General features: G+C 36.9%; 1 long non-coding RNA gene across 1 annotated transcript; it reads right to left on the reverse strand.

The window, feature by feature from the left end:
* Window positions 1-364: 364 nt before the first annotated feature.
* LOC123884987 lies at window positions 365-1,055 on the reverse strand. Its single transcript, XR_006801040.1, has 2 exons — window positions 1,024-1,055; window positions 365-637 (listed from the first exon to the last, which is right to left on the reverse strand). It is a non-coding gene; the product is annotated as an uncharacterized LOC123884987 (long non-coding RNA).
* Between the last annotated feature and the right edge of the window lie 14,674 nt (window positions 1,056-15,729).

The following is a 15,729-nucleotide window of genomic DNA, read 5'->3' on the forward strand; positions in this document are numbered from 1 at the left end:
ACGGAGGGAGTATTGTTTATAGTCTTGCTGTTTGTTTTGTAAACTATGCATATTATTGGGATTTTTGGTTAGGTGGGTCAAAGTATTATTTCAATTGGATTGGATGGTGAAGGCCCTGGGGGTTTTTTAATCCAGTTTTAGAAGTGATTATGCTTCGAAAATTGCTTTTTAGGCCCCCCTATAATACTTTCAGGCCCCCCGTCTTGACCAATTTGCCCTTACAACCATTTTGGTACATGCAATACGAAATAACACTATTTTGGTACGTAACTACCGAATTACAAAAAAATGTGCTTATTTGCGGGGGTTTTGTTCAAGCTAATTTGGAGGAGGTTCAAACCCCCGCAAAATATACAAAATATGTAAAAAAAATTTAAAGCTATAATACATTCAATAACAACCAACAAATTCGATTAAAGCTGCTGAGCCAACAAAAAACCTGATTCTAATTTATAAAATGCAATGTACATACTTCTCTGACAGTTCTGTAGTCATGTTTTCAATAGATGCATCAACAACATGGACCATCAAGGCGACCAAGATTTGGCATTAATGTTGTAAAAGGATAATCGGCGATATCGGGTTTTGCAAGTGTAATGGCTGCCAGAAGCGTTGATTTCCCATCATTTGGGAGTCCCTGCAACATGATTAACTTGATCTTGAGCAGCTGAATGAAAACATTTTTGCAGGAGTAAAACCTTCTAAAAAGCAGTCTTTCACTTCCTCTAAAACCAATGAATTTCACCATATTAAAAAATGATTTATACAATCCAAAGAAACTAGATGAAACAACACAAGCTTTACAACATCTCACCCTACTATTCTTCACAATTTTCAATAGAAGTCGTGGTTAGTAAAATCACCATTTTAGTTTCCCAGAAATCTCAAAATTATCATGATGCTTGGTAAAGAGATAAGACACATAGTTAACTTATCAACATCCCACACAAAGTATTATGAAGATAAAAGTGAGAAGACCCATAAAGAACTAAATATAGCACTATGAATAGATGCAATACTTACAATCAAACCAACATCAGCTACAACTCTTAGGACAAGTTATTGACACTCAATTGAAAACCAGAGCATAAATGCCTTCAAAACAGACTTCGAAACAATTCGCAACTTTTAAGTAGTACAAGCTTACCACTAAAACAAGTTGTTCTATCCTCATGAAGGCTAGATATCTTATTAAAACCTTTATTGACATTCTGAACCCTAGAGAACATATCCCTGCTACCAAGAGATCCCATATCAATTCTCCATACATATTCTAATCCTACCAAAAACATGTGATGCTAAACACCATAATATTTTCATGGGCATTTAATCAAACACCTATGATGCATTTTTATCAAACACTTATTCTAGCCTTACTAAACTATCAGTTCCTATATATATTGCAGATTGGAGGCCATCTCCGAAGCATACCTGCACCAATTATAAGTCGAGCTTTCAATTTCATAATCTGAGAAAAATGATCTCAAAATAGTATAAAGCAGGGACGTGGCATAAATCAAACTATCAAAGGGTTACCCGAGACAAATTAACATAATGCTAACTTGCTAAGAAAAATCAGTAAAACAAAGATCATCCGAACGGTGTTTTTTTCTATTTTTTTGAACTGCAAATTTTATTAATAAAAGGCAAGCTATGTACAAGGAGTACATAACCGCCCAGGAGAGATACAAGGAGGAAGCAGCTGCTCCCATAAGGAAACAACACAGCAGAAGGAAAAAACGCAGCAACACAAAAACAACAAAGCAGGACCTGAAGTTGAACTTGAAATATCAATTCCTTTGAAGATAGAGTAACACAATTACCAGACAATGTGCTAATACATATTAAGAAAACAGAGTAAGCTTTTCGGTAGACTGAAACCGAATGGGAGCGTTTTCGGTAGATAGAAACCGAATTGAAGCATTTTCGGTACAGAGAAACCGAATCGAAAAAAAAAAAGAGAAGGTTGGTTTGGCTTTGATTTGCTGCTGCGCTTCTGTTTTAATTTCTTCTGGTTTTTTGTTGGTTGCATCGCTGGTTTGTTGCCTATTCGTTAGGCTTGTATTTAGTTTTCTGCTACACCAGAAACACAAAAACAAAAATAACAACACGAGAGGCTGAATCAAACAAACAATGGGAGAATCAAAACCCCATCGCCCACACATCACCTAAGCAATTGCAATTCCCAACATAATTCCGAACATGAATAATTGCAATTTCAGGAAGCAAAACTCAAATAAGGGAAAAAGTTGGCATTTCAGGAAGCATAATGCAATTCCAGGAAGCAAAATTCATCAACTTTAGATGACAACCTGCTTGTCGTGTGTGCCTCTGTTGTTGTTCGTGCGGTTTGCTGGAACCTAAATTGAATTCGGTAGATAGAATCCGAACGGGACAGGGACATAAATTGAATTCGGTAGATAGAATCCGAATGGAACTGAGACATATATTGGGGCATTTTGGGATTTTTGGGGGGTTTCGGAGCAATTAGTAGGGCTTAAAAAGCAATTTCCTTATGCTTCACTGTGAAAATTCAAATAACACTGGTTGATCCTTGATCTCGGAGCATTTGGACCCTTGACTTATCACCAACCAATATCTTACTTGTGAGAGTGGATGTACCGAATCTCGCCCAAAGGATGCAACAAATTGAGCAGTTGATGGTAATCCCAAAAAAAACAATAGGATGTTTTCTCTTCCCACCTCCCATAAATCTTTTATACCCCCAATATTCCAATTTTGCTCTTGCAGAAAAATTCGGTTCGCAGAAACCAAATTTTTACTAGTGCAAATTCAGAGTAAATTTCGGTTTTTAGAAACTGAAATTTGTTTTCAAGGCAAAAAAAAACTTCGGTTTCTACGAACCGAAGTTTTTTCAAGGGCAAAATTGGAAATTCAAAGGAGATAAAAGATTCACTAGGGGTGGGAAGAGAAAACATCAAAAAATTGAGCAGTTGATGGGCTTTTTGTCCTATTATGTCCAAAGAATAAATGGCCTAAAACGTTTTTTCCACACCCCCCATCACCCGTTTTTCCACACCCCGACCTGGCCTTATTCTTGTTTTTTAACAAAATGATATTTTTTGTCTGAAATTGGAAGATGTGGGGGTATGGATATTTTGTTTTCCACCAATGTGGGTAGTGCCCATGTTCATATTTGATATGCTTCCTACTATTTACACCTCACTTCTTCTTTTTCTTGTTTCGTCTTTAAAATACTGCGAAAAGATGGATATGTTAGTGTCAGTTTATCCGCTTTTCTATGTAAACCTAATATGATGGTTCGATGATAAATGGTCTTTATTTTTATTATTGATTTCAAGTTTTCAAGAATGAACCTAGAATCACAAATCAAGAACTAATAAAGAATTGGAAACTTACAAAAAGTTGATTAGAAAAGAAACGAACATAGAGATGAATGATCGTCAATTCTACAAAAAAGATAATAAAAAAAAGGCAATCGCCACAAGAGATTTAAAAATCATGTATATATATTTAGTAAAGATAGATACTATAGAAAATACGATATTACCCATTTTAAAAAATTGCCATATCCTAATTATATGGACAATTAAGTCATTGTAAACCAACATTTTATCACATAATAATTCTTTAATATTTGTATATCGATTGTATCATATTATTTTTATAGTAGTAATTTTAATAGGGACTTATATATTTTTAATCGTATAATGATATTCGTGTCTATTTTGTTAATAATTTTTACGTGGAAAATTATACTCATGAAAAATCTTAAATGAGTCTTATGCATAAAGGTAGTAATTTCTATTAGGACCTATATTTCTACTAATACATGCACTCTACTAAATCCCTCTGGCCCAGTTCCACTACTAAATCATATAAATAAATCTAATAAAAGTAGATACTAATGAAATTTCAAAATTGCCATTGTCTTGCCTTCTTCACATTTTGTCACATCACTAAATTCAGAATGGTTCAACCAATAACACTTGGAGGTAGGGTTGGGAACAGGCCAGGCTCAAGGCCTGAGCCTGACCTACGATTTTTCTTCAGGCCTGAGCCTGGCGTGCGGCCTATCAAATGTTATTTTTTTTGACCTGGCCTGAGCCTTTTAAAAGCCTGGCCTGACCTTGTTGTCTAATTAAAAGCCTGTGTTACATTAAAAGCTTCTCTATATAGTCTTTTTAAATAGGCTAAACAGGCCTTAAAAAGTTCACATTTAAATTTTTATAATTTCTACAACATTAAGAAAAAATTAATAATATGATTAGCACAATAATTAAAAACTACTAAAATAACAAATACGATTACGACAAAGTCGCCATAATACAAATTGTTTGCTAAGTGTAGTCAGCAACAAGCCAACAACCAAAATATAGGATGAGTTGCTACTTGCTCGAGAGAATGAGAGATGGAATGGAGGTAGGGTTTCTACTTTTAATTTATATGCGTGAAATATAAAAACACATATATTTTCTCTGTTTTGTTAAAAAAAAAAATCTCTGATATTTTGTATTTATATAAATAATATTTTTTTTATAAGATATAAATAATAATTATTATAAACAGGCCGGCCTATCAGGCTTCGTAGGCCTTTTTAGAAGCCTAAATCTGGCCTATTTATGTAAACAGGCCGTTTTCAAAGCCTAAGCCTGGCATTTTTAATAACCAGGTCAGGCCAGGCCAGGCTTATACAGGCCAGGCCGAAGGCCCCTGTAGGCCGCCTGGCCTATTCCCAACCCTACTTGGAGGGAATTCTCTATCTGCCACGCGTATGAAACTTGTAAATTCTATTATCATCAGATCTTATTTATAGGTTTTTGTAAAAAAAATAAAACTTATTTATTGCTATGAAATTTAAAGGGTTAAATATGTTCTTGGTTTATATAAAATTATTAAATTTTGTTTTTGATTTCTATAAAATAAGAGTGACATGTTTTGATCCCTACAAAACTATTATGTACATAGTTCGCCAATGATTGATTTAGCTCGAAATTCAGTTCAAGTTCATTATCAACTATTTTTTATAGCTCAAACTCGACTCGTTTTAAGTTCACAAATAACTTGGTTCAACTCATTAAGTGAATCTCATGATTTTAAAGTCATTTTTTAAAAAAAAAATTCAAAATTGGATCTTTAAGCTTTTAAGCTATGTTTTTTAAAAGAAAATGCAAATATTAAATTAAAATAAAAGTTGTTGGAATTAACTTAATAATTTAATCATATACATGCTCTTAATAACAAAGATTAAATCTATAATCTTACTTTAGTGCGAAAGGCAAATAAACACAAGCATGTATATAAAATAGGATCTACGACATGTTGATTTATCAAGGATTATAGGAATACCTGAATAGATGAATCCACTTGATGAACTGACCTGAAACAGAACCCGTTGGCTTGTGGTTCTTCCTCAACCAGGACTCCTTATGCCTTTAGGACTCTTCAGATGGGGTGAAGAGTCGATATGCGGTGTGTCCGGTATATTGGGGACCATAGCCTATATATAGTGTGATGACCAATTAGGGTTCTCATTATTCCGAAATGGGTCATCCTGACATCCACTCATATTGAACCCATATCCAATTAATTAATTAATTAATTTCTAAATAGAAATCTAATAAGCCTTTTAACTTTATTTGATCACTTAGTCAATTAAGGCTCCTAATTGATAAATAGCTAATATAATTATATAAAGATATTTGCCCACATATTATTATTGGAATATTATAAAATATTCCAACAATCTCCCACTTGGGCTACATATCGAAATAATTATATCATTATTCCTTAGGCGCGCATCCAAATGCTATTTATATTTAGATTTCAACTTTACAATATGGTCCATCTCATACACCAATAATGGGACCACCGTGACTGTCGTCACTGACGTATAACGTGACGGAACCCCGACGACCACCACATCAATGTACTTGACGACATAGATCTGATATGGATGAGTGGCATGGAAATTTCATGCAATGTGATCTCTATATCATGCCTATTTCCAACTGGTCCAACTGAAAACTTTAGTGAGATCAAACTAAAGTTTGCAAATTCAATATTTGCACAAAAGATACAGAACCGGTTATAATAATAATAACCTCAAACTTTATTTCTGCAGAAAACCTTAACAAAATTTGTATCAGTATCAAAAACCAAAGTTAGAACATAACGAATGAGAGACTCCCAATGATCCAAGACATCCTTCGTGACAAAAATAATATGAAAGACCTTAGGTGTCACATCTTTGATTAGTGAGTCAACTAGCATAAATTTTATCTCTATATGTTCTATCATTCAACAACAACTAATAAGTTAACAAACTTTCTATAATAGTTGTTTGAACATTATCTGACCGACTTATGTCACAGTATAACTTTTGTCTTTCAAAATCTTTTGCTTTATGCAACCAAATGACATAAATACTTACAATCAGTTCTTGAGTTAAAATGTCCATTATATATAGACATCCAAAAGGGTCAGAGTCAAACATCCTGATGATCTCCAAATTGTTAGATCTCTGATATATGAGCACAAATTATTGTTCTCTATAACAATCTTTATGGTTGCCTCATTTTAACAATTCAAATTTTGAATTGCTCAAGTATCTGCCAAATGATCTTATCAAGTACACTATTTCCAGATGCGTATAAGTAAGATCGTACATAAGTTTCTCAAAGCTGAAGCATATATGAAAATACTTTATTTTCTAAATTTCTAGATTTTTCTTTTGAACAACGATTGAGACTAGATAGTCTCCCTTTATAATTAAGGCAATTCCTTAGTTTATTGACTTTCATGTCGAATTTACTTTCAACTTTATTGATACAACTCTTTTGTTATACCCGAATGATACATTGAGAATAATTTCTAAGTATCGAAATGCCTAATACAAAAGAGATGTGCCCAAGATCTTTTGTCACTAAACTTTTGTTAGTGATTTCTTGATTTTGCACAACAATCATATATCACTGTTGACTAAATAAAATAAATTCGACACATTAAATTTAGAATATAAACATACTCCCACTGAACCTGTATAATCCACAACTCTCCATAATATACATCTCAAAAACCAAATGAGACAATCACCTTATGAGACTTTTGTGGTATCAATAATGAGACAACTTTCTTAACAAATTAATGGATTTCTTTTGTTTGCACATTATCTACTTTGTGTCTATTGACATAAAGTTTCATCTGGTTGCACTTTATTGTGTTTCTTGATGTTGCCATTAAGAAACACTATCTTGATATCCATCTTATTTAGCTCCAAAAACTATAATAAGTAACAAGTGTCGTGACTGTCCTAATAGAGTTTTCAAAACAAAACGAATATGAATTCTCTTTTCAGTCAATACTTTATGACACTTCATACTTTAATTCTTGAAAGTATTGAGTTTGATCTTCATGAATTAATCTCTTAACTTAATTGAGAGAAAGAACACTAATGTACTTATGAGGATCCAAATTTATTATATAAATAGTAACTATATGAATTGATTTAGAACCAATTTTTCCTCACTCAATTTTGTTCTTTTACCATATCTCTCCCCCAAACTCAATATCTTCAAGAGACTTTGCAATTTCCGTCTCATAATGTCCATTAACATGGGGCCAAAAGTTTATATTTCTCAAAATTTTTAACAATTCTAGATTGTCACAAGTCATAACTGAATTGACTATAATAGTATTTGTATTTGAAATTCTGGTATGACTAGAATGATGTTACCACAGATGTTCCAACAACTGCTTTATGAATAATGTTGTACTTATTGTTGGCACATCTGTCGAAACATGTGTAAATGACAGGAAGTAAATAAATTGCACAAGTAATTGTTAACCCAGTTCAGCCAACCTGCCTACTCTGGGGGATACCAATCCAGGAAGGAAATCCACTAATAGCTCTAGTCACTAAGACCTCTAGCAAACCCTCAGGCTTACGTCTTACACTAAGACCTCCAGCAAACCCTTGGTTTACGTCTTATAACCTCGACACTACTCATGCAACTTCTACTCATCTCACTTCCACTCAACCAACACAACCTGTGTTGTTCATACAATGTTGGATACAATGTGGTGACAATCACCAAGACAATATTTCACTCTTACTTAAAAGCTTCGAGTAAATCTGTTACAGCCCGATTTTTTTTAAATAAATACAATGCGGAAGCAAACAAGGGCATATTTTTTTTTCGAAATAAAACACGCCTTTTTAAAAATTTATCAGAGTGCGCGTAACTCGAAATCGGCTCAAGAAATTAAATTACACAAGACAAAATATAATATACAACCAACCATCATATATATATATAGGGCTTACGAGAAGCAAGTGTTCACCTGGATAATATACATATCAAAAGGGATACAATTAGTTCACGAACCACAAAGACGGTTACGTGAACCTAATGTATCACAAGGCCACTAAGGCACCATAAGTATAATAGTCTGTCAAAGTACTACATCTCAAAATAAACTAGATACGTAAGCAAAATGAACTAAGACTCTAGGTCTGATAAAACGGATGTGGTGGAGAACGTCTCATCACAAACACCACAATCCTAAGAGCGCTCCAAATCAAACTCATCCTCGTGGCCGACGGCACCACGCTCATGAATGTCATCTAGGGGTGGGAGGAGCCCGCGATGTATACATGCAAAAGTAAGGGTCACCAACAGTAACAAATAGGCAAATAGCATTTAACATAAATACAAGTATTGAGCAATTAACATGTATACAAATATTAGGCAATTACCACAAAGTCGCACACAAGCATAATAAATAAAATGCGCACATAGCCTAATGCAAAACTCTAATGAATGGTGGTGTCATTCACTGTGCACCACTGGGACGCCATTCACTGTACGTCACCGTGACGCCATTCACTGTACGTCACATGCATGATTTCCGGAAATTAACCTCACCGCAGGGAGTCGTAAACATTCTAGTAATGCCATTCACTGTACATCACAAGCTTACTAAAATAAATGGATAAGAGACTCTTGTGTAACGTCATTCACTGTGCGTTACGAGTCTAATACTCAAAAATACAAAAGACATTTAGTAACGCCATTCACTGTACGCACATGTCTACCAATGAATGCATGAACATATAACTTCACATCATATGCTAATGCAACCCTACAAACCATCCAAAAATGAATACATTTCACATGCATTTCAAACAAATTCAAACATCAAATATTTCATGGCTTTTGACATAATTTAAAGTCATGGATAGAAGATGCCCTTACCTCGGCAAAAGTTTCCAATCACACAATCGAACGCGCAATTAAACACCGTTACTCGTTTCCTAAAATAATACACATAATACCATAAGTCACTCTCCGACAAAACCAAAGGAACGAACCTATTCTACACAATCGAAAGGGGTTCTAAGGATACGTTCTAACACTCTCGGATAGTGTTTTCGAGACCTCCCTAATTGATCACCAATTCAAGTAAAACTCTTTTAAACACAATTTTCGACCAAATAGTTTTCAAACTAAAATGACCATAACACATTCAATTCTTGTCCAATCGAGACGAACCATACGCCAAACTCTTCGTCTCGAAAAGACGGATCAAATGGTTAAGTTTTTTTGGAACTGGAACAATTTTAAATGGACGAAAATGCCCCTGCACAGTTTGTCCAGAATTGAGAAATCAAGGCATTCTCCCACAAATTTTCATTTTTAAAACCATAGCCTTGATCACCTAGCTCTTAAGATAATTTTCTTGCATACCCAAAACATTTTCCAAACACACCCAAAATTCATGAAATTTTCATAAAATTCACCAAGTGTTTTATGACAAAAATTTTATTTTTCTCACAAATGATTTTTGACAATGTTTTCTAGCTCACAAACACATTCTAAACACTTCTCTCCTATGCACAAAATGTCATTAGACTACTCAATGATCAAGAGAATTTTCGAAAACCCTAGACTAGAGAGAAATCCATGAAAAATTCAATAGCTAAAGGAATCAAGAGAAACAAAGCCTAATCCATGTTAGTTTAACAACAATGAAGCTTTTCCATGGATTAAAACTCTTTTTCACAAGTTAAGAAATTTTTCATAGAGTTTAGAGTTAAGAAAAATCATGAGAAAAACTAGTGAAATAAAGAGAAAGAATGATATACCTCAAGAAGGAAGTAAGCTAGCAAAGAACTAATGGAAAGCAAGCTTGATCTTCAATGAAAATGGTGGAAAGGAAAAATTTATGAAGATGGGGTTTAAGAGAGGAGAAGCCACGGCAAAGAGAAGAAGAAAGGAGAAAGAAATGTGATCTTTTGATTTTGGCTAAGTACAAAAAGCAATGTGACTTTCCTTCACAAGTAAAGCCTAGGCATTCCCTAGCCATTGGATCAAAAGCACTTTCTCTAGATCAAATCCTAGCCCTTGGATCAAATACTTGGCCAACTGGCAATCTAAAATAAATATCTAGATATTTTCCTTCTCACGCCCCACAGCTCTCGCGCGCCGCGACGAGCAAAACTCGTAAAAACAGAAAACTTACGGAACGGAAGTCCGTCTCAAAATAATTCCAAAACTTATCGCCGAATCTTTTTCCGCGACTGTAATTTTCTTCCACACTCTCGAAAATTATTCTCAGGACATATCCTAACTCGCGCAGATATATAAAACTTCCACCCAAAATTCTACTGAATTCAGAAACCGTAAAATTTTACGTCAGCGGGTAAAATTTCTACTCGTTTTTCCAAAAGCGAGAATAATCCAAAACTCGTCATTCTGAATTTGCATAAACCTTCTCATACATAAAGGAGGATTACAACCCAAAAGTCTGTGCCTCTTCAGCGCACGAGTACAAAACAGACTTAAACTCAGCAAAAATGCCGTTATTACAACGATACTTACAAAACGACTTAAACAAAACCCTAAAACTTTTATCCAATATTTAATTTCCTTACACAAAATAACCTGCAAAATTACGGGTCTTACATTACTACCCTCCTAAAAGAAGTTTCGTCCTCGAAACTTAAACGTCGTTGAATAACTCCGGATATTGCTCTTTTATTTTGCTTTCAAGTTCCCATGTCGCATCTCCGGTAACCTCGTTCCAAATAACTTTGACTAACGGTATCTCTTTCGTCCTCAAACTCTTCATCTTTCTATCCGCAATCTTAATTGGTGGAACCTCAAACGACAAATTTTCCTTAAGTTGAATATCGTCTGGTGTGATAACATGTGAAGGGTCCGAAATATATTTCCTCAATTGCGACACATGAAACACGTCATGAATCCTTGATAAAACCGGTGGTAAAGAAATACGGTAGGCCACTTTTCCTATTCTCTCCGTAATCTGATACGGTCCAATAAACTTTGGTGTTAACTTCTTTGCTTTCAAAGCTCTCCCCACGCCCGTGGTAGGTGTAACTCGAAGAAAAACATGCTCTCCCGCTTCAAATTCCAAGGGTCTACGACGTTTATCCGTATAACTTTTCTGGCGATCCTGAGAAACTTTCAACCTCGCTTGGATTTGCCTCACTTTATCCGTTGTCTGTTGCACCATCTCAGGTCCTAATATCATACTTTCTCCACCTTGATACCAACATAACGGTGTCTGACATCTCCTCCCATAAAGTGCCTCATAAGGAGCCATACCAATGCTCGAATGATAACTGTTGTTGTAGGTAAATTCTATCAATGGTAGCACGTCGTCCCAACTTCCTCGTTCATCCAACACACAAGCTCTTAATAAGTCCTCCAATGACTGATTAGTTCTCTCTGTTTGACCATCTGTTTGTGGATGATAAGCCGAACTCAATCTTAACTTAGTTCCCAACGCTTCATGAAGTGTTGTCCAAAAATGTGAAGTAAACTTTGGGTCTCTATCCGAAACAATACTCGAAGGTATTCCATGTAATTTCACAATCTCTGCAATGTAGAGGTCAGTTAACTTCTCCGTAGTATCTGTAATCTTGACAGCTAGAAAATGAGCGGATTTCGTCAAACGATCCACTATCACCCAAATCGAATCTTTCTTTTTCTTTGTCTTAGGCAAACCCGTGACAAAGTCCATTGAAATACTGTCCCACTTCCATTCCGGAATATCCAATGAGTGTAACAACCCAGCAGGTTTCTGATGTTCCACCTTCGCTTTCTGACACGTCAAACACGATGCCACATACTCCGCAACATTCCTTTTCATACTCGGCCACCAAAAATCTTTCCTCAGATCCTGATACATCTTGGTAGCTCCAGGGTGAATACTTAACTTACTCTTGTGAGCCTCTTCCAAAACGGTATTTCTCAAATTATTAACATCTGGCACACAAACTCGCCCATTACATCTCAGAATATTATCCGGCCCTACTTTAAATTCTGTGGTCGTTCCTCGTACTATCAAATCTCTCTTCGCCATAAGCAACTTGTCATCTTGACAATTTGCAATCTCTTCCAAAAATCCACTTGAAATTGTAATCATACCGAACTTTAGAACTCCAGGTGCAAACTTAACCGAAAGGTGCAAATCTCGAAACTTCTCTAGTAACTCTTGTTGACTTGCCATTACAGCTGAACACGCCGATACACTCTTTCTACTCAAGGCATCTGCCACCACATTAGCCTTCCCGGGGTGATACTCCAAAGTAAAGTCAAAATCCTTAAGCGTTTCCATCCAACGTCTCTGTCGCATATTCAATTCTTTCTGATCAAACAGATACCTCAGACTTTTATGATCACTGAACACCACAAAAGTACAACCATACAGATAGTGCCTCCAGATCTTCAAAGCAAAAACCACCGCAGCCAATTCCAAATCATGAGTGGGGTAGTTCTTCTCATGCACTTTCAACTGACGCGATGCATAAGCCACCGCTTTCCTATGTTGCATCAACACACAACCAAGCCCTTGATGCGACGCATCACAATACACTTCATACGGTTCGTCCGACTGTGGTAAAATCAACACTGGTGATGTAGTCAAACGCTCTTTCAACAACTGAAAACTAGATTCACATTTATCAGTCCAAGCGAAAGGTTGATCTTTTCTAGTAAGTTGCGTCATAGGTGCCACAATCTTTGCAAAACCCTCGATAAATCTCCGATAATAACCCGCAAGACCAACAAAACTCCTCACTTCAGTAACAGTTTCGGGTTGTTTCCATGAAAGCACAGTATCAATCTTAGCCGGATCCACAGCTATACCCTCTTTAGATATAACATGACCAAGAAAATTCACTTTTTCCATCCAAAATTCACACTTTGACGGATTAGCATACAACTCACGGTCGCGTAAAACTTGCAAAACCAACCGAAGATGCTCTTCATGCTCTTCTTCACTCCTCGAGTACACAAGTATATCATCAATAAACACCACCACGAACTTATCCAAGAACGGATGAAATACTCTATTCATATAATCCATAAAAATTGCAGGTGCATTCGTCACTCCAAATGGCATTACCAAATACTCATAATGTCCATAACGCGTACGAAAAGCTGTTTTCTGAATATCTTCATTCCTCACTCTTATCTGGTGGTAACCCGACTTCAAGTCAATCTTGGAAAACACCGATGCATCTTTCAATTGATCCATTAAATCGTCAATTCGAGGCAAAGGGTAACGATTCTTAATGGTCACTTTGTTCAACTTCCGATAATCCACACACAACCTTGACTTCCCGTCCTTCTTCTTAACCAACAAAACCGGTGCTCCCCACGGAGACACACTCGGCCTAATAAAACCTTTCTGCAACAAGTCCTCAATCTGACTTTTCAACTCTACTAACTCAGCTGGAGCCATACGATAAGGAGACTCAGAAATTGGTCCGGTACCCGGATGCAAATCAATAAAGAACTCCACTTCTCTGACTGGTGGAAAACCCGGAATCTCTGATGGAAAAACATCCTGAAATTGTTGGACCACACGCACTTCTCCCACAAGAATTTCCGAACTTACTTCCATACTAGCAAGTGACACAAACTCAGTCTCTCCATTATTCAAAGACACTACAAGCCTATTAGCAGACAAATATTTAGCAACTCCCGGCTCGGGAAAGAACGCCAACTTACGAGCACAATCCAGAATAACGTAATGGTAAGACAACCAATCCATCCCGAGAATGATCTCGAGAGACTTAAGGGGCATACAGATCAGATTAATCAAAAACTCCCTATTTTGAATTACTACCGGACAATGCAGACATGCAGTATTAACCATTAATTCTTTTGCAGGCGTTGAAACATTTAGATCAAACATGAGCGGAGAAATAACCAAATTCAAACGTTGAGCACACTCCAAAGAAATGAAAGAATGTGTTGCCCCAGTATCTATCAAAGCTGTTAAAGTGTTACCTGCTATCTGACAGTCCTCATGGATAGCATTACCAGCTTGTTCTCCCCCTTCAGCGCCCATAACATACACACGACCCTTAGCAGTAGGTCTACCCCCTTGTGCCACATTCGCCGGTGGTGCCTCTTTCCTCGGAGCACGACACTCCCAAGCATAATGTCCTTGCCTTTGACAGTTGTAGCAAGTGAGGCTCTTAGTCCCACAGTTATTGGCATAATGACCTTCCTCTCCACATTTGTAGCAAGACTGCTTTACTCGGCCCGGATTCTCTTGGTTTCCTTGATTTCCAGCAATAGGCGGTCCACGGTTACCTTGTGGACGGTTATAAGGCTTAACCCCACGTCCTCCACGGTTAGAATTATGGTGACTCGGACGACTAGGTCCTCCAGCAACAAAACCTCCCTGGCGATTAGCCCTCTTGCTTCTCATATCCTCTATCTCCTGACATTTCTCCACAAGCACTTGAAATTGACGGATTCCCAACGGGACTACCGCATCTTGCAATTCATACCTCAGCCCACCTTGAAAACGACGGCACATATAAGCTTCATCGATGCCATCCCTGAAGAAACGGAAGAATCGAGATAAGGACTCGAACTTCTTAGCATAAGCCTCGACAGTCAAACCTCCCTGAACCAGCTTCAGGAATTCTTCACCATACCTCTCTCTAGCAGTTTCCGGAAAATACTTGGCCAGAAACTTTCTCTTGAAGTTCTCCCAGGTGAACTCCTCAAAAGCGGCTTCCATGAGCTGACTAGCATTCCCCCACCAGTACTCAGCATCTCCCCGGAGCTGATAAGTAGCCAATGTTACCATCTCCTCTTCCGGACAATGAATTGCCCCCATGATCTTCTCCACAGATTGGAGCCATAAATCAGCAGCAGCAGGTCCTCCCTCTCCGGTAAACTTCGGAGGATTCTGATTGCTAAAGCTTGTGAGAACACGAGTTCCCGCAGCAAGAACCTCTCTTTCCCTCTTTTCCAAATCCCGCTGTGTCTTAGCAGTAGTCTGAGCATTTATGGCAGCAGCCATCACATTCATCGAGTTAGCCATCCGCTCAACTCGGTCATCTTCAGTCGCAGGAGCAGCAGGTGCCCGTCTTGGAGGCATAGTTCCTGTGACAACCAAATTGTTAATTTACTCCTTTTCCAATTCCACAGAGTTCCACGTCCAAGAAAGTCAAACGTTAAATATATAAGTCTATGTTTGGTGAAAGACACGACTAAATCAAGGAGACACTCTAACACTCACGAAACTGACACAACTCTAACTCTAGACCGACCGACTCCAGACTATCTATTCATGTGAACACTTTCCCTGTTTGATAATCTAATAACCTGAGCTCTGATACCAAAAATGTTACAGCCCGATTTTTTTTAAATAAATACAATGCGGAAGCAAACAAGGGCATATTTTTTTTTCGAA

The sequence above is a fragment of the Trifolium pratense genome, linkage group LG5 (genome assembly GCF_020283565.1).
Source record: "Trifolium pratense cultivar HEN17-A07 linkage group LG5, ARS_RC_1.1, whole genome shotgun sequence".
NCBI lineage: Eukaryota > Viridiplantae > Streptophyta > Magnoliopsida > Fabales > Fabaceae > Trifolium > Trifolium pratense.